The sequence below is a fragment of the Cryptomeria japonica genome, chromosome 5 (assembly GCF_030272615.1).
Source record: "Cryptomeria japonica chromosome 5, Sugi_1.0, whole genome shotgun sequence".
NCBI classification, from domain to species: domain Eukaryota; kingdom Viridiplantae; phylum Streptophyta; class Pinopsida; order Cupressales; family Cupressaceae; genus Cryptomeria; species Cryptomeria japonica.
The window spans coordinates 288,018,595-288,042,727 of NC_081409.1; the positions used below are offsets into that span (position 1 = coordinate 288,018,595).

General features: G+C 43.6%; 1 protein-coding gene across 12 annotated transcripts in view; it reads left to right on the forward strand.

The window, feature by feature from the left end:
* The window catches only part of LOC131045838 (uncharacterized), a 313,161-nt gene that overhangs the window by 227,502 nt on the left and 61,526 nt on the right, over window positions 1-24,133 (forward strand). The window lies entirely within an intron of this gene.

Below are 24,133 nucleotides of genomic sequence, written 5' to 3' on the forward strand. Positions count from 1 at the left end.
GCAGAAGAAGCATCTGACAAATGCCTATAGTGCAGTCCTCTTTGTAGCCCTAACTTTTCTATCATATAGATTCAACACACTTCATAATCATCTAAAATATTACTGATATATTTTGCACTTTGCGACACTTCACATCAACACACATTCACAAATGATTTGTTCTTCCTTATATGTCCTTTGCACCATCCAAAAACATCACTTAGGTTGGGACAATTAGGACCTATCAAATGAAATGTGTGACCCAAAAATAGGCCGACACCAAATATGTAGAATAACCACAAAAAATAGTTTGTGGATCAACCAAGCACATAACTGAACCCTAATCATATCATAACACATCTTTCAACATCAATGAAATAGGTCTGGACAATTCTCAAATGAAGGAACACATCATGTCAGCCAATTATCAATACCACGGTCAAGACTGTTCACAGTTAAGCTCTTTACCATTGGGGATGTTAAGTTTTGGATCAGAAGTTAGAAATTACAGAAGTATGAGAATTATATCTCTGATATAATTTAATTAATATAGAGAATTTGCCTTAATCTCAAGGCCAATATGATAAAGTGAAGTCTCCTCACTAGTTTTATAACTGAAATATCTGAAGTAATATGACATTGTGCAGAAGATAATGATTATGCTGAAGATATCGAATATGCTGAAGGTATCGATGCTTTCTTTTAATCACTGGTATTCTCCAATTCATTCCATTCACAAATGAAGGAGAGTCACCTTAATATATAGACAAAACGTGGTGACTTTCCAAGAATAGACGGCCTCAAGAGAGACTTCTTTTCAACCACGAACTGAGGTGACTTTTCCCTCAAGTCGGTGATCAATCGCTTAATTAACATTTAATTACATGGAGGCATCGCACACTTTTGGCGGCCTCATACACAATGCGTATTATTTGCAAGGAGATATACGCACAAAATCTCGCAATGCTACAGTAACATCAACAGGGGAGACACTCAAAACATCATGCGGACCAAGAACAAGGCATTGAATACCATCTACAACATCTTCTGAAGAGATCAATCATTATATGTTAGTGCATAGTGTAGTGTCCCCTTATGGTCAAGTTTAGGAAATTGGGACAATTAACTTACAAGAAACTTTTTTCCTTAAAGTCTCCCTTTAACACTAAGAATGATGATCTATGATAATACTAATGAATGCTTATGTTTATAATTGATAACCATATCATTGCTATTGTAATGTCCCCTTCTTGATTTACCCTAGATGAAACCCTACAATCAGAATTACTATAAACTAGGGTTAGGGGAAATGACTTACAAGTAGTTATTTCTTCATTATGCTCCCAAATATAAATCTTGCAACCATCACATGGAAAACACAAATGCATATATATGTGTGTGTGTGTATAATGATATTGTTAGAGTTACTAAACATATCTCTTGCATTTCTATTTATTATCAAGCATAGTGTAAGCATAGAGATGGGGACATGATAGGATCGACCAAGCTAACCCATGCTAACCCCAAGAGCGGGAATTTGACCCTCTTGGACCTAGTGGCAGGACTTTGACATCCACACAAGGTATGCTACTTAGTGGGTACTTGTCTTGCTTCCCTATCCATGTCTCTTCCCTTATAGTCAATAGCTCATCATGGTAGGAATGGCATGGAGATCGTAGTGGGGTCCTCAGTTTGTCCAATCTAAGCCCAGGAGCGGGACTTTGACCCTCTTGGCCTTGGTGGCAGAACTTTGGCATCCACCCAAGGTATGCTACTTAGATGGCAACCTTATACCTTCTTACCTACCTCTTCCCCTTCCATTCATGAAGAGATTCAACATTTGGCTACATTCTAAAGTGTATTAAAGATGATTGCTCTATCTAATATTGACATATATGCTGTGATTAATATCGGTGCTAAGATTATATTCATCCAATTGATGTGATATTAATAATGCAGAGATTTATTACTTTACAACTATCATTTTCAGTAGATTATGGCTAGACTCTATTTATAATTTTATAGCCTTAATTAGGTGTTTATTGCTTTCAGAATAGGGAGAAGTATGATCAGACCCAAACACTTTATTATTGAGTCTATATCCTTTGGCAAATTAAGGTTGATCCAACATTTGCTGTATGGAAAGAGGTGCTACAGAATTATTATTAATTTAACAAGGTATTACCCTTGTACTTGTGGCTTTTCTGGTTGCTGGCTAACTCCAGATTGGTAGCTTCAGTTTGTAGACTGAATGCCTTCAAATATCTGACAGCACGCAGCCTTCCTCTCTTCTATCCTTTTCTTCCTCTTATCCCTCTAACTATCTTATTCTTATAGCTTTTCTTATGTCCTTTCATGGAAGGAAGTATTCCTTAGGACATGTCTCTTGATTTATATTTATCATAATTAACTTCTAAATCCACCCTTTTGGAAAGTCTTTTCCTTAACAAAGTCAAATTGCACTTGATTATTTCTGGTTTTTATTACCGAGCATGTAAACGATCAGCATCTTCTTAATCGCACCTTTTGGAATAACCAAAATATATATCTCTGAATGAATCAGTTAGGATATGAAGTGGTCTCATCCACTTGGATACAAACCCTATCCCTTGAAAATATTTCTATTAACTAAATCGCACCTTATTATCTAATCATTGCAACTCACTGTATATTACTAATCAATACACAAATAAATCAATGTCTTTAATCGCTGCTGATCAATTCAGAACCAATATCAATAATAAGTATAAATCTGATTTTTAATTGCTGATCTTTAATCTCTGCTTATCAATTGCTGCCTTGTTAAAATCCTTGTATGCCATGGATCATAAGGTAGTCGTCCATGTAAATATGAAATGAATATACATTATTGATTGCTGTATTATGGATACCACCAAGAACAATGATGTTACTGCCTGTAACCTAATAATAGGTCTGATCTGATCTGATCAATGGTGTTATTACTGGATGTTTTTTATTCCTTTCCTTTATATCTCTCAATGTGAGGGAGGGGTCACACCTATGCCCTTTGACAAGAGACACATCCTTTCACGGTTTCACCATTAGCACCCTTTGAAAGAGTGCAACTCTTCATTATACTGCCCTTTGAAAGGGACACAACCTTTCACAATCAGATCTGCACTTGCAATTCTCAAATTTTCCCCCTTCAAATGAGTTCTCTTCTCCCTTTTATATCTCATATTTGGGGGAGTCACAACTTATCATTTCATGCCTTTTGATTATTCATTAACTTTAATCAAATTTTAATTATTTTTAATTATATTCCTTTATATTTTTATTCTTTTATATTTCACACACTTGGAGGCAAGCTTGGTGAGTAAGGATGAGCAAATAAAGGGAAAAGATCAGGAGCTTGAGAAGGCGCGCAACAAGGTCGTGGAGGCCGCTTATATGGTTAAGACCATAGAAACGGGACTCGGACTCGGCAAGGGTGACTCGACTCGGATCGGCCAGGACTCGGTAGGACTCGAAAAAGTGAAAAACCCAAGAAATTTAGCAATTTTTAAGGATTTAAAACTTGTTTCATGCACTTTTTTTTAAACAAACCTTAAATACACAATAACATCATCAAATAGAAGTTAATTTGATCACATACACAAGTATACATCGATCACATTAGTATAAACTATAAACTATAAACTATAAACACAAATTGTAGCTGAAGGAAATAGCAACCAATAACCATAGATATATAAATAGTGTCAAATGTAAAAATATTACAAAACTTATGGAATATGAAATCCAGGACATCAAAATTCAAATGTTCCAGTTCCACACATATATCAAAAGTAAAACAACTACAAGTCTATGGCTCAGAGGAGCCTAGGTCCTTCCTACATAGGCGTCTAATCCATGACTCGCCATGACTCGGCCAAAACTCGCCATGACTCGCTGAGTCCGGGTCCGAGCCACCCAAGACTTGTCGAGGGTCACTCGGCCCGTGACTCTCCGAGTTTTGGCGAGTCATGGCCAGTCACGGAACTCTAGTTAAGACAACACGAGAATGAGAGTTGGCAGCCAACAAGTGTCTCCAGCGTCTACAACAATAGTACCCAGACACCCCTCAGTCTTCTATTTTGCCAGGGACATCATCTCATCCATCTCATTAGTGGTTTAGTGGTCTATAGTAGATTAGCTCCCATTTTGTCTTAGTTGTTTGGAAGACGACTTCTTTTTTTTGGGGGGGGGGAAGAGGGGGGGCTGATGTTAGCAGTAAATTGTTGACATATGAATAATACTTGGTTATGTTTAGTTAATAATTGGCCATGCAATGTTCCCATAGGGATTAGTTGGTAGTTGGCGATGGTTGGTATCTCTGTCAATTGTCAGATGATATATATATATATATATATATATATATATATATATATATATATATATATATATATATATATATATATATATATATATATATATATATATATATATATATAAGGGGAATAGGATCATTGTTGTTGTATCCAATTGATATGTGGAAATAAAAGCTATCTTGTTCTGTCGTAATTGTTTTGTGAATGATATGTGTTATTGTTTATGTACTTGTTGCGTTCTGCTTACTTCTAGAAATCTGAGAACCCACACCGTAGGGAGTAATCAAAGCTCTTGTCACTGATCCAAAACACTATCTTCAACCACTTCCCAAAACCGCGAGGCCATACCAATTGTTGCGGTAGAATGTAGAGCATTCTAGTGACCCAACTGAGACAACTTATATTGACAAATTGTGAACCAGAGATCCAACACTTATAACTTTCTCTATACAAATAATCGCAACTTGAAAATTGGTAGAATGATACTTGACATACTTCAAATCATGATTCCAGAGCCAAACATCAAAATCATGTTGGGCGAAAGAATGCGAAGTAAAATACCATGACACAGTCATAGGGAGCCGGATTATTCTATAGCTAGACAAATTTTCTCAAGGAACCAAACATATCACTAAACCCAAACATCATAGAACTAACCACTAGAACAAGTAAACATCATCCAAGACAACCACAACATATAGAGAGTCAAATAAGCCAATGCATACCATCTGCTTCATGCCATTTTCTTCGGACCAATATGATGTCATCGGGTGATTCTCAAGACTGTCTTCTACATCTCTGATCATTGGTGTTGGTTGAAAATTTTGTACACCTGGGGAGACGTGCAAAATTGTGGTTTCAACCACAGCGTGTGAGTTAAAAACTCTCCTAATTTTAAGGGAAGTCTACCCCTTTCCTACTATTACAAACTAACTATAACATATAAACACTAATCTATCTTGGGTGGGACAACATCCTTTTCTCTTTTTTTAGAAAAGATGATATTCTTTTCTCTTTTCAGAAAAGAAACTACAACTAAAGTGACCAAAACAAAAATTTAAGAAATTTGAAGAATAACAAAGATACTTTATATGGAAGTAAGCAAAGTTTCCATGAAAGTGCAAAGTTTTCTGTCACTTCCCTCGGGACAAGAATGTAGAAGCAAAGCTCAAAGTTGTCACCTGTCTATTGTCCTATCTACCTTCCAGAATGATCAATATGATAACAATGTACAACTTACAACAACTCAAAGACTATTGATATGGTGCACCTCTAGACTACTATAAATAGGAACAACTACAAGCACACAGTCTTATAATCTCTCTCTATAATAAACACTTAAATATACTAATTTAACCCTCACTATTGGCAGCACAAAGTCTGCAAGAAATCAGGTTAAAACTCTTTTCAACAACTTCACCAAAATCTTGAGTATATGCAGAAAAATATACCACTATGACATAAGAACACAATGGATATCGGAACAAGGTTTCACTTTCAACACAAAGTCTGAAACTCAAAATGCCTTCTTGATATTGCTTGAGAAACCAATTTACAAGTATAAAACACAAAGTCTTTATGGCTGTAATTTTTTGCAAAGTTTTCTTGCTTGCTAGAAAGATAGATATTACAAAGAGTACCCTCTTGTATATATAGGTGAGGGGCTAAGAGCAAAAAGTGGGAGAAGTCCAACCAACTAAGACATTTTCCACAACCACTATAACTAACTATGACTTATTCAAATTACAGTCCTATTGTTAACCAACTTGTAATTTGTTTATATGTTATTACAAGTTACAAGATTACAAGTAATGAGATTACTTGTAATGACAAGTTTTGATACTACATGTAATTTGTCAAAAAGAAAATAAAATTCAAGTGTCATGAGACACTTCTTGTTCTTCTTTCGGTTTGGCCATGAAGGCTTGAAACTTGTCAATTGATTCTTCCAATTCATCAGGATTTGGTCCTACTATATTCCTTACAATAACAACAATCTTGATAATGACATCAAAGTATCTGACTGTCGCTACTCTATGTTCCTCAAGAACAATCTGCATCCTGTCAAGGAAAACCTGGCAATCCACAATCCTATTTATTGAGGTCACTGTAAAAAGATTGGATTGCAATTCCTGATGAAGCTTGGACACCAACTCATAAAGTATTACATCCTCTGAAAGCAACTCTTCATCTTGACTTACCATTTTGCAATACATTTTCTCAAAGTTGGTGATAATATCCTGCTCTACTTTAGCATTCATTTCAAGAGCAACTTCAATATTTTTGATTGTCTTTAACAACGAATGACCTATTGATCATAAGTTCTTCAAACTCAATATAATTTTCCCTATTTAGTATCATAGTGTGATTGTACGTGATTTCCAATTTGACTTGATCCATTTCTTGCCAAATTTTCAAGTCTCTTTTTGTAGATTCCAAACTTTTCTTAAAAGCTTCTAAAGTCTAGTTCAATTTCATCTTTGTTGCATGCAAGCTTCTCAATACCTGTAGTGCCTTCTTCACCACTTGAGCACTTTGATCTGCTAGTTGATCAACCCAAGAATCAATAGCTTTGGCCTTTTGAGCAACTTTGTCTACTTGTTTAATGGATTCTTTAGAAGTAGAGAAAGTTAAAGGATCAACCTTCTCTGAAGAGTTAGTGATCTTTTGAATCATTGAGATGAGTTGTGCGTTCTCCTCCTTGACCTTATTTTTCTTTGCTAGGACCTCATCGTAACCCTAAACTAATGAAGCCACCGAATCTTGAGCATCATGCATTATCCCAGTGTGTGTCTACTCTCCTAATTCCATACTTGTGAACCTACAATCAGATAGTTGCATTTCTTCTTGTGGTTTATCAGTAAGAGGTTTTGCCACTTCTGCATATTTCATTTTATTGCTGTCCACAACCACTCGCGAGGCTGTTTTTTCTTTCTTGGCAGCCCTTGGCTTATATTTCCTAAGCTACTGGAAATCAAACACATCAGGAGAAATCTCCTGCTTCTTCCTCTTAGGAGTGATTGTTATGGGGGTAGATCTAATGAGCTCGCATTTGTGACAGCAATTGTGGTTTGTGTAGAAACAGGCTCTACCTGTACCACAATTGTCACTCTAGGTGAAGCTTCGATCTGGACGACGACAAGTGTTTGCTTAGATGGGAAATCATGGCAGGCTTCAGACACGAACTTATCAAAACTTACAGTAGAAGTAACAATTTCTGGAAGTGATATGCTAGATAGAATGGCTTATGAGGGATTTACATCAAAAACATTCTCCAAGTTGCCATGAGAAGTATTTACAACTAATGATGATACATTTGTGCAAGCAGATGCACTTGGCATGACAGGATCCACATGAATTGTAGGAAAATAATCCACATCTGTGTCAATTGGAGACATAGGAACATCCAAAGACAATTGGGGAATGATCGTGTGAGCAGAATTTGAGTCCATAGTAGGAGGGGATCCTGCTATATTCTCCACATGTGCTTCATCCTTAGGGTCAGTGACATGAATTTGCACTTGAGGCTTCTCTTTTCCCTTCAATGATAGCTCTTGTGGAGGAATAACCAAAGAACTACTCACTCTTAGCTTGATCCTGGTGCCCAAAGAAGAAGCACCTTCTTTGGATTTGAACCTAACTTTAGACTTACGCCCAACTACTCCTGCTGAATCACTTTTTGCCCGAACCTTGATCTTAATGGTTTTGACATTATTGTTTTTCAGCCAAGCATTGGTGTTGGCAAGGATGGGCTGAAATCTAAGTTACCGGTTCTGGTTCGGATTCAAGTTCGGATTCGGGTTCCGATTTGCGGATTCGGCAAAAAAAAAAAAAAATTGGGTACAGGTACGGGTTCGTCCGTACATATATATATATTTTTTAATTTTTTTTAATATATATATATATGTTCAAACTTCAAACATCAAAATTATATATGTTCACAGTTCAAACATACAAATATGAAACATACAATGTAACTTTCCCATACAATGATACATAAATGATAACAGATAAATGCAAGTAGAATAGGTTGAATGCATGTTTTGATGCATGAAATGCATCATAGAGGGGCGGATTAGGGTTTAGATGTAAAAATAAGATTAAAAAAATTGTTTTTTAATTGTTTTTAATTGCTTTCTAACCCGTGGACCCCATTTTTGGGAACCCACGGGCTTGGGTTCACCTGGGTCCTCTTGGGTTCACCCGGGTCCTCCTGGGTTCGCCCTGGGTCCTACCGGGGTCCTGCCCAGGCGACTGGGTTCCCTGTGGGTCCTGCGTGACAGGACCCACAGGGAACCCAGCCGCCTGGGCAGGACCCGGGTGGGACCCAGGGCGAACCAGGCTAGGACCAGGACCAGGACCCAGCCAATTTAGGCAAGAACCGATAACTGAGGCTGAAATCTATCAAAGATTGAGGTATACTCCTACGACAATTGGGGAGACGGAAGAGGAGCCTCAACAACCCTCTGTTTTGTATACACTGGGTCAAGAGTTTTCCTTTCATCTACCATGCCTTCTGGAATCTTGGTTAGTTCCAGGTCCACAATTTGCTCCAAGGTGAGCTTGCTGTAGTCCATCTTCTTGACATCTTATGTGCGAAGATCAACCTAGATATCCTCAAGGCGATGAACATGAGTGAAGGCTCTCTTGATTTTGTCCTTCATTCCTCGATAATCAAAATCCTTCCTTGCCTTGAACTTCTTCAACTTGACTTCTTGAAGTTTTGTCTCCATTGCTTTGGCTCTTGCTGAGGTTGCCAAGGAATATCGGCCAATCTGCAGTGGATTGTGAGAGGATATGTTGATGCCTAACTTATGGCTAGCTAACTGGACTACATGAACTGTCATCAGCTTCCTAGCCAACTCCATTAGGATGACCTTATCAGTAGGATATTTGGGAAGCATATATGGGTGATCTTCAAAAATCCAACTCTCATGTAAGTGAAAGTTGGAAACTGAAGAAACAAGCATCCATACTTATTCACCTTCTTTTAGGTTGCCTCATACACTCTTGTTCTTGAGTTCTTTATCAAATAAACACATGAAATGATCAAAGAAGGGATCCTGCACCGTCCTGTAATGAATCCTACTGGGTCTCAAAGTGAGTTGCTCGTAATATTTCCATACTGGTACTAGCGACCTGTCACCTTTGGTAGAAAGACCAAGAAATTGTCTAAGTGATGCTGCTATGTACACTAGGTAGGAATTCATGTAGAAGGTAAGGGTGGTTGAAACTTGTGAAAATTGCTCACAGAGGTTATCAATGATGGCTTCACCCTAGAAGATATGAGACTGCCCTTTCCTCATGACTACAATGTATTTGTACATCCAGATCTCGAATACATTGGACTATTTCAACCCCATTATCTTGCTCAGAAGTGTGATCATATCACTGACTTCCTCAATTGAATTGGATCGATATAATTTGGGCCATCTAGAGAAATAGGTCCTGGGAGTCTTGAGCCATTTTGAGTTGATATGTCTTATGCAATCTAATCTCTTTTGATTATAGTGATCTAGAACACTCTTCTTGGAAATATCTGCATATATTGGAGCAGAAAGAACCTTGAAGATCTTATCAATGGTTTCTGCATCCAATTTGATAATAGTACTACCATCGTCATCTTTGATTGTCTTGGATCCTCTGTCAAAATGAGCAGCACAACAAGAACAAATTTTGGATCAAGGCTGCCATTGGGAAAGTGAAAACTAGATGGATGTGACTATTCAGGAGCAATTGTATGCCATGGCTTGGCGATCCTTCTGCTCTTTCAAGGAACTCAGACATGTCAACATGTTCGATCTTCGTATCCTTAATCACATCCACATGAGAAGTCACCTAAGAAGGAGCAATTTCATTTTGATACTTATCATACTTGTATTTCATCTTCTTGTTGGAAGGAGATGCTAACTCTTCTATCATTGAACAAGAATCTGCAACACTGCGATGAAAACTCCAAAGCTATAAGACATCTTCGCAGGCTCTTGGAGATGCCATGTTACCAAAGCTTGGAAAGAACAATGTCTAACCTTAGACCTATCATGATATTTATCATGAAGAAAGGAAAAAATGAATGGACAAGCTTGGACAGTGCATAAGGATAATGACAAGGACACCGAGGGATTGCAAGTGGATATCGAGCTTGGAAAGTGCGAGTGAAAGAGCGCAAACTTGCGGAAAAGCACTAAGACTTCTACTTGCAATCGGGTCTTGGAGACGCGAATGCAAGTATACAAGGTTATGAGAAAGAGATGAGCTTACAATCAAGCAATGAGGACCCAAATGCAAGCTTGTATAATTGCCAATGAATGAAAAGTGTAAATTTGGGGCTAGAAACTTAAGATCTAAATGCAAGCACAAAAAAGATTAACATTTGAAATTGCAATCGGGTCTTGGAGACCCGAATGCAAGTGAATAAGTAAATACATGATAAGTAAAGGCTTGCAATCAGGTCTCCAAGTCCCAACTACAAGTAATCGTGGTTGCAATAATGGGAAGACCAACTTGCAATCGAGTCTTGGAGACCTGATTGCAAATGAACATACTTGCATGATTGGAGGAAAACAAGCTTGCAAATGGCGAGATACATTATATGCAATAAGCTTGCAAATATATATGTGATGCTAAAGGAGGAAGGATTTACAAATACTTTAAATGCTACGCAAAAGAAAAGCAGTATTTGCCCTCTCAAAATGTATCCATACCTCACTATCAATCAAGAATTTGTGCAAGTGGTTGCAAACCAACTTATGTATCATTAGGAGAAGAAGAATGGGGAAAAAGGGCATTGCCTACGTATTGCCAAGGAGAAAAATAACAATAAAAAGAAAGAAAGAACGAAAAATGGACGCAAAGGTGCACTTACCATAAAGCAAAACCTCAAAAAGATGAAGGAAAAAACGCGCCCAAAACCTCATGCAACTCCACTTGAAGGCATGAATGATGGAAGAGAACTTCACACAATGGGCTTACAAATTGCAAGGAGAAGAAGACTCCTAACGCAAATCAAAAGACTTAAAGAGGCCCCTCAAAATTCGCAACAAACTAGACACCAAGAAACCCAATACAAGCATGTATGGCAATGCCTTCCATTTGTTTGAGAAACAAGGAATACTTGTAGTCAGGCCCTAAACTTCCGACTTGCAAGAGAACGCTTTAAAAGAAAGAAGACTTACTTGTAATCAGGCTTTTGACCCCCGATTACAAGTAAAATATTAGCATATAAAAACTGTGGGCCAACTGTGCTTGTAATTGGGTTTTAAACACCCGATTACAAGTATATTATAACATTAGAAAAACAACAAACCCACTTGTGGTCGGGTCTTAGAAGTCCGATTACAATTGAACTCTTTACTTACAATGCAATCTAAATTCTCCTATAACTTGCAATTTGGTCTTTAAGACCCGAAATTGCACCAAATGAAAGGAAAAAGACATCCCAAACTAACCAAGACTTAGGCAATGACGATTAAAAGACCCAGTAGCAGTACGACACAAACGAAAACGAGTTTTGAATCTTGTAGAATGCGCCTTAGAAAAGAAAACTACAATTTTTTCTCAAAATTTGTAGGGGTTGTGAATTTTTTGAAAGTTCAAAAATTGAGACAACAATTGACACAACTACACTCCAATATCTTCAACACATACATGCACCATCAAACACATCACTGACCTCCACACATACTCCAATTATCTTCTTGGTGACAATACATACTGTCAAACATCAAGTTGACATCAATGACAACACATATTTCCAACGCTATTTGCATTTCATGCCCAACAAGGAACCCTTTTCTTACCCACACTTTTGTCAAAACTTTGGATTTCACAGTTTGATCCTGTTAATGTTTGTAGATGAAGGAAACGTCATTATACCTGCGATGGTTGTGAAATCTTCTTGCTGATGTTTTATTTATCTTGTCTCAACGTTTCTCAGTTCGTCTATATTGTTCGACCATATTGAGTTTTGTGGTTGATTCTATGGGTTCTTTAAATGCTTCAAAGAAAGCTGTAAATGTAATGATTTCCTATTATAGCTGTCACTGACCATCGTGTTTTGATAGTGCCTTCATGGGAGTCTCGTGCTTGCTAGCGCGTCTTCTTTCCTTATTGTATTTCATCTGATAACAGGTTTATCTATGAGGCTCTTCTTGATGTCCGTTTATGTAACGACATGTATTGTAACTGCCGATAAACTTATGGCATTTTGGCTTTCCGTCTACCTCCAACAAGAGATATTTCGAGCCTTATTTTTTCTATATAGGAGTGTTAGCAGTTTGTTTTGTGGGCGCGTGAAGTCCATAAGGGAGACAATATATATTTATGCATAAGTGATCATCCGGGTGACAAGTTTTTTTTTTGGATAGTATCTTCTTCAACGACTTTGCATTTTCATTGGCATTTCTCTATCTTCTCTGCCTCCTCGTATATGATTGATGTGTGATTATTTCAGGTTGTAGCGAGGTTATGTGCTAGCCATCTTGTAGAAGCTATCAGTTTTTCTGAGATGTTATCGTCGTATTCTGTTGATTGTTAAGTGTTAACAATCATGTTTAGATCATTGCTTGATTAAGCTTGAGAGCTTTGTATTCAAATTTGTGCCTTCAATAGAAGTTTGATTTTTGGTGTGGCTGGGTTTTTCACCCGCAGGTGGAGGGTTTTCCTAGGATAAAATTTTGTGTATCATGATCTTGTGAGATTCTAAATTTCAGATTTCTGAGTCTTACCTTTCTGGTTCTAATTTTAACATGGTATCAGAGCGGGTCTAAAGAAAAGATCCAGAACCAGATTGCTTAGCTTTGAAATATTCTTTGCTTAGCTTGTCTATTTTCAGTTTTCAACAATGGTGAATGGACTCAAAGTTGAAGACAGATTGGATGGTGCATCAAATTTTACCTCATGGAAATTCAAAATCCTTATTGTGCTTGAAGAGAATGATCTTGTCAATTTTGTCAAGTGTGATGTAGATGAACCTTCTGATGACACTAAGAAAGCACAATGGAGAAAGAACAATTTCATGGCAAGAAAGATATTGATTGATTCTGTTAAGGATCACTTGGTACCTGTTATATCCAAGTTGAATTCAGCCAAAGAGATGTTTGAGTGCTTTAAAAGCTTGTATGAATTCAACAACACTAGTAGAACTCTAGCTTTGAGACGTCAACTCCATATTAAAATGGCTAGAGGTGAATTTGTTGTTTCTTTCTTTATGAAGATTACAGAATTGAAGGATCAGCTCAATGCTATTGGAGATTCTATGAAGGATAAAGACCTAGTTATGTTGGCCATTGTTGGCAGCATTATTATACACGGGAATAACATTAGTTAATTATGTGTAATTGTTTTGGTTAGTTGGCAACCGAGGGGTGGAAGTTGCGGTGCGACGGTTGGCGCTCGCACCCCCTCGGTACCCTTTTATACTCCGGAATGTAACTTGTAAAATACGCTGATTATGAATAGAAGATCTGATACACTTGTCTGATATTTACGGCATTATTCTGCGTTATGTCTTTTATGTCTTAAGTTATTCACCCGAGAGGGCAAACATTTGGCACCGTTGCCTAGACGAACTCGGGAAGGGAAGACACGGATGGCGCACAGACACAATGGGCCTACCCGTTGGTGAGGTAAACCCGGAGGCCGACGACGCGCGGACAGAACTGTACACGGGAGAAGACACGGCAACGCGAGAATTCTCGATTTTGCTCCAGGTAGCCATTCAGACATACGTTCGACGAGAAGCGGCGGAGGCAGAAATCCCACCAAGCACCGTGTGGACAGCGCTGGAGGTTAGCCCGGCAGTAAACCGATTAATGAACCACCTCCCCCGGCTGCTTGCACAGGCATCGCTGGCACAACAGGCCCACCTAGAGGAGATTGCCCAGGAGGAACGACGACAACAAATCCTGCAATGCTACGAGGAGAACAACCGACGGGACACGGAGAGAGATGGCGCCAGGCCAGGAGGGAATTGAACTTTGAACTTCTTATTTTCAAATAAAAGTGTCATTGACACGAGTTGTACTTGAGCAGATGAATTAATAAAGATATGTTTTGATTTAAGAATTGAGAGTTATCGAGATGTGTGACAATTAATGCCAAACCTATTGAATAAAGATAGGAATAGAAAACCGGAAACGAACGAGTGGGAGGCCGCGCAGAGGGCTTTGATTCTGGAGCAGCAAGTAGAACGAAGACGGAGGCTGAGGCAACTTGCCGAAGGACGACCTGCCGAAGGGGGGCCCGAGGGGAACCAAGGAGGTGTCACGGAAGGTGCAGAGGCCGACGAAAATTTCTACGCGTCGCCAGATCATCGTAGGACGCGGAGCCACGAAGAATTTTTAGAAGAAACAAGGTTACGGCGAAATCTAGTCGAGGAGACTCGGGATCAGTTTAGGAACTTATCCCTCACGCCATGGAGTGACGATCACCAACGAGAAGCAGGAGTAGGAGCGTGTCAGAACGAAGGGGAGGGCAACAGTACGGGTGTAGGTGCCACACGCGACAGGCAAAACACCGTACCTCCAGGACACACCACCAACACTACCGGAGGTAGCAGCGCAGGGCCACAGACACAACCACAGACACAGACACAACCGCCTCCAGGAAGACGACCAGGGATGGCGAGCAAACAAAAGTTACCAAAGTTCACAGGGGACGGCAAGGAAGACCCCTTACGGAACTGCCGTACATGTGAGACCATTTGGTCCGCCAACGGAGTAACAGACCACGATGACTGGGTACAGCAGTTCCCAGCCACGTTACGTGGAGTCGCCATAGATTGGTACTCCGATATAGATAAAGCAAAAAGTGGCCACATGGGCTACCCTACAGAAGGAATTCACAGAGGAGTTCCGGTTGCTTCGTGATGACAACGAAATTGTGACAGAGATATACAGTACCAAGCAAGGTACTAAGGAGATAGTACGGGCATACAGCAGGAGATTGAAAGAACTCTTGGGTAAAATGGAGAGCCAGCCTGCTGAGGGCTTAAAAAAACGATGGTTTGTGGAAGGATTGAAATCTTCCCTACGGAAAAAAATGAAGATTGTACCTCCGACATCATACGACGACGCCTATAACAGGGCGATGGATCTAGAAAGCGAATACAAAACATCAAGGAAGAAGAAGAGCAATAGATATTCATCGGACGATGATGAAGATTCTGACAGAGAGAGTAGTAGCAGTAGTGGATCGGGTAAAAAGGTACACGCGCTTCAGAAGGACATGGAACGAATGCTGAGAGAATTCAAGGCCATGAAAGGGAGTACAAGTAAGATAGAAGAAACTGAAGTATGGTGTACAGACTGCAGGAGTGATGGACACACAAAGGGTACTTGCCCGAAGAAGGCATTCTGTGAGATTTGCCAAATGATGGGACACTCCACCAAGGAGTGCCCATACAATATGAAAACCCGAAGCTCGAACCAGGTGTTGTTCACAGAGCAGGCCACAACATCCGCACTAGTGGGTACGGCGCAGCAGACTAACACAACGGCATCATCTAGAGGATACCGGGATAATAGACGCGGTGGCGGCAGAAGAAACAATAACAATAACAACAACAAAAACCGGATCCAGTACGATGCCAAGGGCCGGCCGATGATTCAATGTAGGGCCTGCAATCAGTGGGGACACTTCGCCTGCGATTGTACGAAGGAAGCCAACACTTAGCACCTTTGCCGATGGTGCGGGCCAGGTGACCACGAGGACGCAAATTGCCCGAAGCCTGGTGTACACCTTCTAAACATAGAACCTACGAAGGCAGAAGTATTGGCAATCACAAGGGCGCAGGCTAAAAAGATTGCCTACCCAAATCCCCACACAGAGACCGAGAGAGTACGGGAGGCCAGAGACGAGATCACAAAAGAAATGGCCGCACAAGGACAAAACAGTCACCAGACAGCAAGTCCACCATGGACGAAGGGAGAAGAGGAAATCTTACGGCAAATCTTGCAGGTAGAGGTATCGGTGAAAATTCAAGACCTCCTGGAGAGTATGCCGCAGCTAAAAACGGCTATTTTAAACTCTACCCCCACAAGTAAAAACGAAGGAGGTCGTGCGCCCCACAACCAACCCCGCGTTTAGGGAGGTCGCGAGCCCTGCGGTCGACCCCATGTTGTTGGTAGTCAACAGCGGACGCCACCCGGCGGTGGTAGAAATGGGTATACTAGGGACCACCCTAACAGACACGATTGTGGACGGAGGGTCAGGAGTAAATGTACTCCCAGAAGCGACATGGAAAAAGTTGGGAAAGCCTACGTTGTGGCCCCCTACGTTCAACCTACTAGGGGCAGACCAACATGGGATTAAACCCATTGGTACCCTCATGGGCCAGCAGGTGATGGTCGGCACGCAGCCATTCGTGCTGGACTTTGTGGTAATCCCCTTAAAGCAGAAAGGATATGACGCCATCCTGGGGCGGGGGTGGCTCATTGCAGCCAAAGCGAACCATAACTGGAAGCGGAATATCCTTTCTTTGGAAAACGTCGGGAGGAAGTACGTAATCGATCTCTGTACGCAGATGGTGAGCGAGGAGTTAGCCTCTTCCTCCGACTCGGAGTCCGAGGGACACCAGTTAGCGGAGGGTGGAAATAGATGCCGCATGGAGCCCAGTGATGAAGGGGTGTTAGAACTGGAGGCATGCTCAGGGGACGATGGGGACTCCTTGAATGGCCTCTTCCATTGGCAAATGGGAGATTATGAACTATTTACACCATCGTGCAACGTATTGAGCATCGAAGAAAAACCAGATATATTTCCCCCAGAATATGGCGAGTATAAGGAAGGGGAGGCAGCAGTGAATGAGGCGCCGGCACACCAATTCCTGAAGGGGGAGCCTATTAAGTATCAGGAAGCCACGTTAAAGGAAATGAACCTTGGGGAGACAAGTGACCCCAAGATCATCCTGGTCGGAGATGATTGGAATCCAGTGTTGAAGGTCACAGCCTTCAAAATTTTCTTGGAATACAAGGATGTCTTTGCATGGACATACAAGGACTTGAAGGGCGTGCCCCCAGAGCTATGTGTGCACCGAATAACGTTGGTACCAGGAGCTCAGCCAGTGAGGAAGCGGCCGTACCGAATGAACAAAAATTATGCTGTACGGGTGAACGATGAAATTGAGCGGATGCTGGAAGCAGGCATAATCTTCAGAGTACAGACAAGCGAATGGGTGTCCCCCATTGTGATTTCCCTCAAGAAAGAGGCCAATCAGATCCGGATCTGTGTAGACTTCCGGTGCCTAAACGCTGTCACTGTTAAAGACCCGTTTCCCATACCCTTCACAGACAACATCTTGGAGGAAGTAGCTGGACATGAAATCTATTCCTTCATGGATGGATTCTCTGGTTAGAACCAGATATCCATCGCGGAGGAAGATAGGCTGAAAACAACTTTTGTGGTGGAGGACGGTGTGTACGCATACAACCGAATGCCCTTCGGTCTATGCAACGCGCCTGCCACCTTTCAACGCATCATCTTGCACATCTTCGACAAGATGTCAGTGGGGAACTTCAAAGCATTCCTGGATGATTGGTCTATTTACAGCAAACAGGACATCCACTTAAAAACTCTTGGAGAATGCCTGGAGAGGTGTCGGAGGGCACGGTTGGCCCTCAACCCGAAGAAATGTAGATTCATGGTACCACAGGAAATATTGCTGGGACACATTGTGTGTAGAGAAGGATTGAAAACGGACCCGGACAAGATTCGGGTAATAGTAGAAATGGAACCTCCGACGGATGTCACAGGGGTAAAGTCCTTCCTTGGTCATGTGGGGTACTACAGGAGGTTCATCAAGAACTTCGCTGAGGTGTCCCACCCGTTGGATAAGTTGACAAGGAAAGGGGAACCATACATTTGGGCAGAGCCACAGAGCAAGGCCTTCAAAGAGCTGAAGACAAGGTTGATGGGAGCGCCCATACTGGCATACCCGAATTGGGATAAGGAATTCCACGTTCACGTGGATGCCTCAAACTATGCCATCGGGGCTACATTAGCCCAAGTAGGAGGACACGGGCTGGACCACCCAGTTTATTTTGCCAGCAGGTTGCTCTCGAAGGCGGAAAAGAACTACAGTACCACAGAACGTGAAGCACTCGGTATGGTCTATGCCGTACAGAAATTCCGTCATTACCTCCTGGCCACACCATTCACATTTTACGTAGACCACCAGGCACTCATGTATTTAGTGAACAAGCCCATTATCCAGGGGAGGATAAGTCGTTGGCTATTGCTACTACAGGAGTTCACGTTTTTAATTGTGGTAAGACCTGGGCGAAGCCATGTCATCGCCGACCAGCTGTCGCGGATTAAGTCAGGGGAACCTCCAGAGGGAGTAAATGACGATTTCTCGGATGCACACTTGTTCCAAATAGCCGTACTCCCTTCGTGGTACAAGAAGATTGGAGAGTACCTATCGACGTCCCGATTCTCAGAGGGTATGCCGCCAGGGGAACGAAGAAAGCTCGCATTAAGGAGCAGGACTTTTTCGCTTATCAACGGGTTACTTTACAAGATGGGGCCGGACCAGATATTAAGGCGTTGTGTCATAGAGGAAAAAGTCTCGAGTGTATTAAGGGAGGCACATGAAGGGCCCGCAGGTGGACACATGGGTCCAGACACCACAGCTCGAAAGGTGCTTCTCGCAGGACTATGGTGGCCAACGGTATATCACGACGCCAGGGAATGGGTCGTGAGGTGCGACACTTGCCAACGAGCAGGCAAACCTCTGAAGCGGGACTTCATGCCCCTCAACCCGTCGCATGCACAAGAACTCTTTGAGCGATGGGGACTCGACTTTGTGGGTCCTCTTAAGGCCAGTCGCACACGACGGTGCCGATACATTATAGTTGCGACAGAATACTTGACCAAGTGGGTGGAGGCAAGGGCCCTCCAGGATAATTCAGCAGTAAGCACAGCGAAGTTTATTTATGAACAAATCATTACGCGATATGGTATACCCATTCAGTTGACTAGTGACCGGGGAGGCCACTTCGTGAACCATGTCATACACCGGTTGACATCAGACTTCAAGATTTTTCACTCATTTTCAAGTCCGTACTACCCACGTGCCAATGGCCAGGCGGAGGCAACAAATAAAATAATAATGTCGGTGATATATAAGTCTTGCAGAGTGGAGAAGGATGACTGGGAGGAGCGCCTACCGTCAGTACTTTGGGCATACCGAACGACCTACAAAGTAACTACTGGACAGACTCCTTTCCAGCTAATGTATGGACAAGAAGCTGTGGTGCCAGTTGAATTCATGGTACCGAGTCTGCAGATTGCCATCGATAATCGCCTTGGCGACATGGAAAGCCTGAGGGAGAGGCTCTACGTGTTGAACAAATTGGACGAGCGAAGGATGATGGCTCAGTGGGCGACAGAAACAGCCCAGCAAAGACGGAAGGTGTGGCACGACAAGCACCTCCGGCGAATGAATTTTACTCCCGGACAGCTGGTGTTAAAATTCAACGGGAGGAACGAAATTAAACCGGGGAAATTCAAAGTCCGATGGTTAGGGCCCTTCCGGATACGGGAGGTCAATACGAACGGGGCGATAAAGTTATGGACGCTGGACGGGAAGGAGATACCAGACGCAGTCAATGGGTCGAAACTGAAGATCTATCACAAATGGAGGGAACCGGGAACCCCCAGTCAGTCAGCCGCTGCTAAAAATTGGAAAACTTGAAAAAAATATATAAAAGAAAATTCGAAAAAATATATATAAAAGAAAATGGGGAAAAAAAAAAAAAAAAAAGAGGGAGAGAGAGAAAGTGGCCACCGTACGGTGGGCCCACCGAAGGCGGCATCACTGCATGATGGGATCACCGTGCGGTGGAACCACCGACGGTGGCACCGTCGTGCGGTGGGATCACCGTGCGGTGGAACCACCGACGGTGGCACCATCGTGCGGTGGAACCACCGACGGTGGAGCCACCGTGCATCACCGCACGATGGGATCACCGTGCGGTGGAACCACCGACGGTGGCACCATCGTGCGGTGGGATCACCGTGCGGTGGAACCACCGACGGTGGCACCATCATGCGGTGGACCCACCGACGGTGGCACCACCGTGCGGTGGAAGCCACCGAAGGCCCGCGAAAAGCATAAAAAGCCACTCAAGGTTAAACGCCGCACAAAGGAAAAAAAAGGAACGCCGAGGATAGGAGCAGCCACCACACCGCACACCGCACGAAGGAGGCACCACGCCACACCGCACAACCAGACCACCGCGCCACCATGCACAGCAAGGGAGTTTCTTGGATACAATGGCCGTGGTCCGTGAATAAAATAGAGACTTCTGTGAAAATTTTGAAGGCTGGGGCTCAGATTCTTTTGTTTTTCGTGAGGTTGTTCGATAATTGCAAATACTGGTGGTTTTATGCAAGCCGCTACCTCCATCACCAAATGTGAATGGCGTGGAAATGAATCAATTGTTTGCCACAGTTCTGTGCTGAAATCGAGTTCCGTTGTTTTTTGGGCAGGCTTGCCTGGGCCACCGATGACCGCACCCTTCACGACGCTTTAAGCCCGTTTGGCGAAGTTCTGAGTCCAAGATCGTAAGCGACCGCGAAACTGGAAGGTCTCGTGGATTTGGCTTCGTGACCTTCAGTGATGAGCAGGCGATGACGGACGCCATTGAGGCTATGAACGACAAAGAGCTAGACGGGAGGAATAAGAGCCACAGGTAGATCAAGCAACCGCACGGCGGCAGCCAAAAAAGAAGGCCGTTACGAAGGGTAGAGCTTTTCCTAAACAAATCAGTTACAGGGAGATAGATGGATTCAGTAGGGAAGAGGAGTTGGAAGAAACAGCTGCACGCTTCTTCCAGTAGCAGCCAGAAGGATAGAGGTAGCAATATCAGGATTTTAGCTTCAGGAGTGCGTGTTGCAGGCGGCACCATGGACGTCAGTGCTCGGCAAAAACAAAAACAGAAAACACCACAGGTTGCCGCAAGTGCGAAAAACACAGTGACGCCATAGAATATTACTTTCGAGGGCCTGAATGGATTGGAATGCCGCAAATGGTGGCAGGATACCTCCGATAATGACCTGGTAAAGCAAAACTTCCGGAAGGCACAAGTAGAGTGGGCTATTCGGATGCCCGTGTTCCCTATCCGGGAGTACGAGGGTGCCCTACGCTTCATGGTGGACACCTTCAACAGGCATACATGCACCAACACGTTTGAATACCTCCGGAGGGATGTCACTATATCCTTCAAAGTAAGGGATTTCACGAGGGTATCCGGCATTCCGGGCAGCCAGGGCAAGAAAATAGACCTGAAGGCCAAGAAGATGACACAGGAGGAGAAGGAGCGGTGGATTAAATTAGTCTCCCGGAATTTGACCACAGCGGAGTTGGACAGCGTGGCTAGAGCCACAAAGAGTCGCGGAATCCGCAAGACTTTGTTGCGGAGGGCCACTGGAGGTGCATCATGGATGTTATCAAGAGTAGATTGACAAGGTCGGGCAGGGCGTCGGACATTGCCCTCCCTCAGATTATGCTGATGAATGGGCTGATGAATGGCATCGTATATGACTGGGCAGCGTTACTGGCAGAGCGTATGTATGAGTTTCTGACGCTCCAGCATCGCACATTCTATATGCCTCACTATGCTATAGGGTTATTCCTGGAGGCCACGCGGGAAGTAGTGCCGGAGGACAAGTTGGAGGTACGGCCACAGGGACCGTTGGCAGCAGGAGAGCCTCCAATAATGTATTGGAGGCACTTGGACATTGGGCACTCTTCCGCGAAGCGGAAACGGGCGGTGGATAGGGCCTCGGCCTCAAGGGAGCCTGACAGCGGGAGGGAATCCAGCAGCATGGAGGAGTCGGAGGAGGATGATGAGGAGGACGATAGCAGTCAGGCAACGGAGGAGCCTGTACGAGTCCGGTTTGCCCCACCTCTGTTATCGATGGGCACGCATGCGCCAGCATCTGGAGTAGGCGGCACCTGTATTCCGGCCTTTGGGCAGAGCCATACGCCTGTTATACTAGGTCCCCTCCAGCGCGAGCAACAGGGAGCACCGTCGGGCCCAGCCACAGCGGCACTTACCGAGGACATGGCAGAGTCAGGGACGGAGGAGTCACCGCATCGGGTAGTGGTCGAGCAGGGGCCGACGGAGGTGGAGGATACAAAGCCTCACGTGCGGTTGGAGGTCGTGGGTAGTGATGCTTTGGTAACTGTTTCTGCTTCGTTGTTGGAGGAGCTGACCACAACGACCCATCCCCCGGTCACAGAGATGCGTGCTAACCTCGAGGCTATGCAGAGCTGGCTCACACAGCGGTTTCAGATGACACTGGCACAGCCGGAGGGAGCTGTTGTATTCTCACCGCGTCGAGAGACTGGAGCGGAGGTAGTCCACTTGGATGACTCGTCAGGGGAGGCACATGGATTCACAGTTGGGCACGAGGCAGGGGAGGTCGCCTCTGGGCAGGCACCAGGTGATGGTGCACCTTCGATGGCAGAGGCGGTACCTTCGCAGCAGGATACAGTAGTGACCGTTCCACCAGGGATTTCCCAGTCTTCGGCACAGGTGGGAGAGGATGTTGAGACTTATCTCGCGGACATGGCTGATATGGTAACGAGGGGTAGGCAGGTAGTGGCCGCCGCCCAGACGCACGCATTGCAGCAGGTGGTGGTGGAGCTAGAGCAGGTCCTACAGTTTATGCGGGTGGGCTGCCCGACAGCCTTTGCTACCTGCTTTGAGTCCCAGGGGTGGCCAACTACGGAGACAGAGGAGATGCTCCAGGCTTGGAGGCTGCGTCAGCCCGTTGTGGAGAGTCGGGTGATGGCAGTTGTCCGCAAGATCGAGCAGGTCTACAGGGATGCCTATTATACATTGAGGCGTACACAGCAGGAGTCTGCAGTCAGGGAGGCTTCCCGAGTAGCGTTGGAGAGCGAGGTGGTCAGTCAGCAGGCCTCATGGGCAGCCGAGAGGGCACAGTTGTTGGCACAGCTAGAGGTGGCCCGCACAGAGACGGTTGAGATCCGGACAGCGAAGGCCGAGGTAGAGACCTGCCTGGCAGCCGAGCAGACACAATTGGCTTGCGCGACGGAGGCAGTGGATACCAAGGAGAAGGAGTTACTGGAGGCAGCACACATGGTGAAGACAGCTCTAGAGAAGGTCCTCGTAGCGGAACGGGATGTGGGTGCACGCACTCAACAAGTGTATGAGCTTCGTTCCCGCTTGGCAGCCCAGACACCGCCATCTCACACTTCTACTTCAGGGACGCTTTCTCAGCCCCCTCCCTAGTCTTTCAGATATCTTGTATAGGTTGCATTATCTCCATTTTTGTAAGTCGCCTGGAGACGACTTTTCTTTTTGGGGGGGATGATGTTGGCGGCATTATTATACACGGGAATAACATTAGTTAATTATGTGTAATTGTTTTGGTTAGTTGGCAACCGAGGGGTGGAAGTTGCGGTGCGACGGTTGGCGCTCGCACCCCCTCGGTACCCTTTTATACTCCGGAATGTAACTTGTAAAATACACTGATTATGAATGGAAGATCTGATACACTTGTCTGATATTTACGGCATTATTCTGCGTTATGTCTTTTATGTCTTAAGTTATTCACCCGAGAGGGCAAACAGCCATGAATGGCCTTCCTGACTCTTGGGAATCTTTCATTCGAGGTATTAGTGGAAGAAATGAACTACCCAAGTTTGATCTGAGAGCTGATTGTATTCAGGAGGAATGCAGATTGGAGGCGAGAAGAATGAAGAAGACCATCTTCTTGTTGCCGATACTTCTAAAAAGAAAGGAAGGAAAGGAAATTTCAAGAGGAACAGAGATAGGAATTCTAATTCAGCT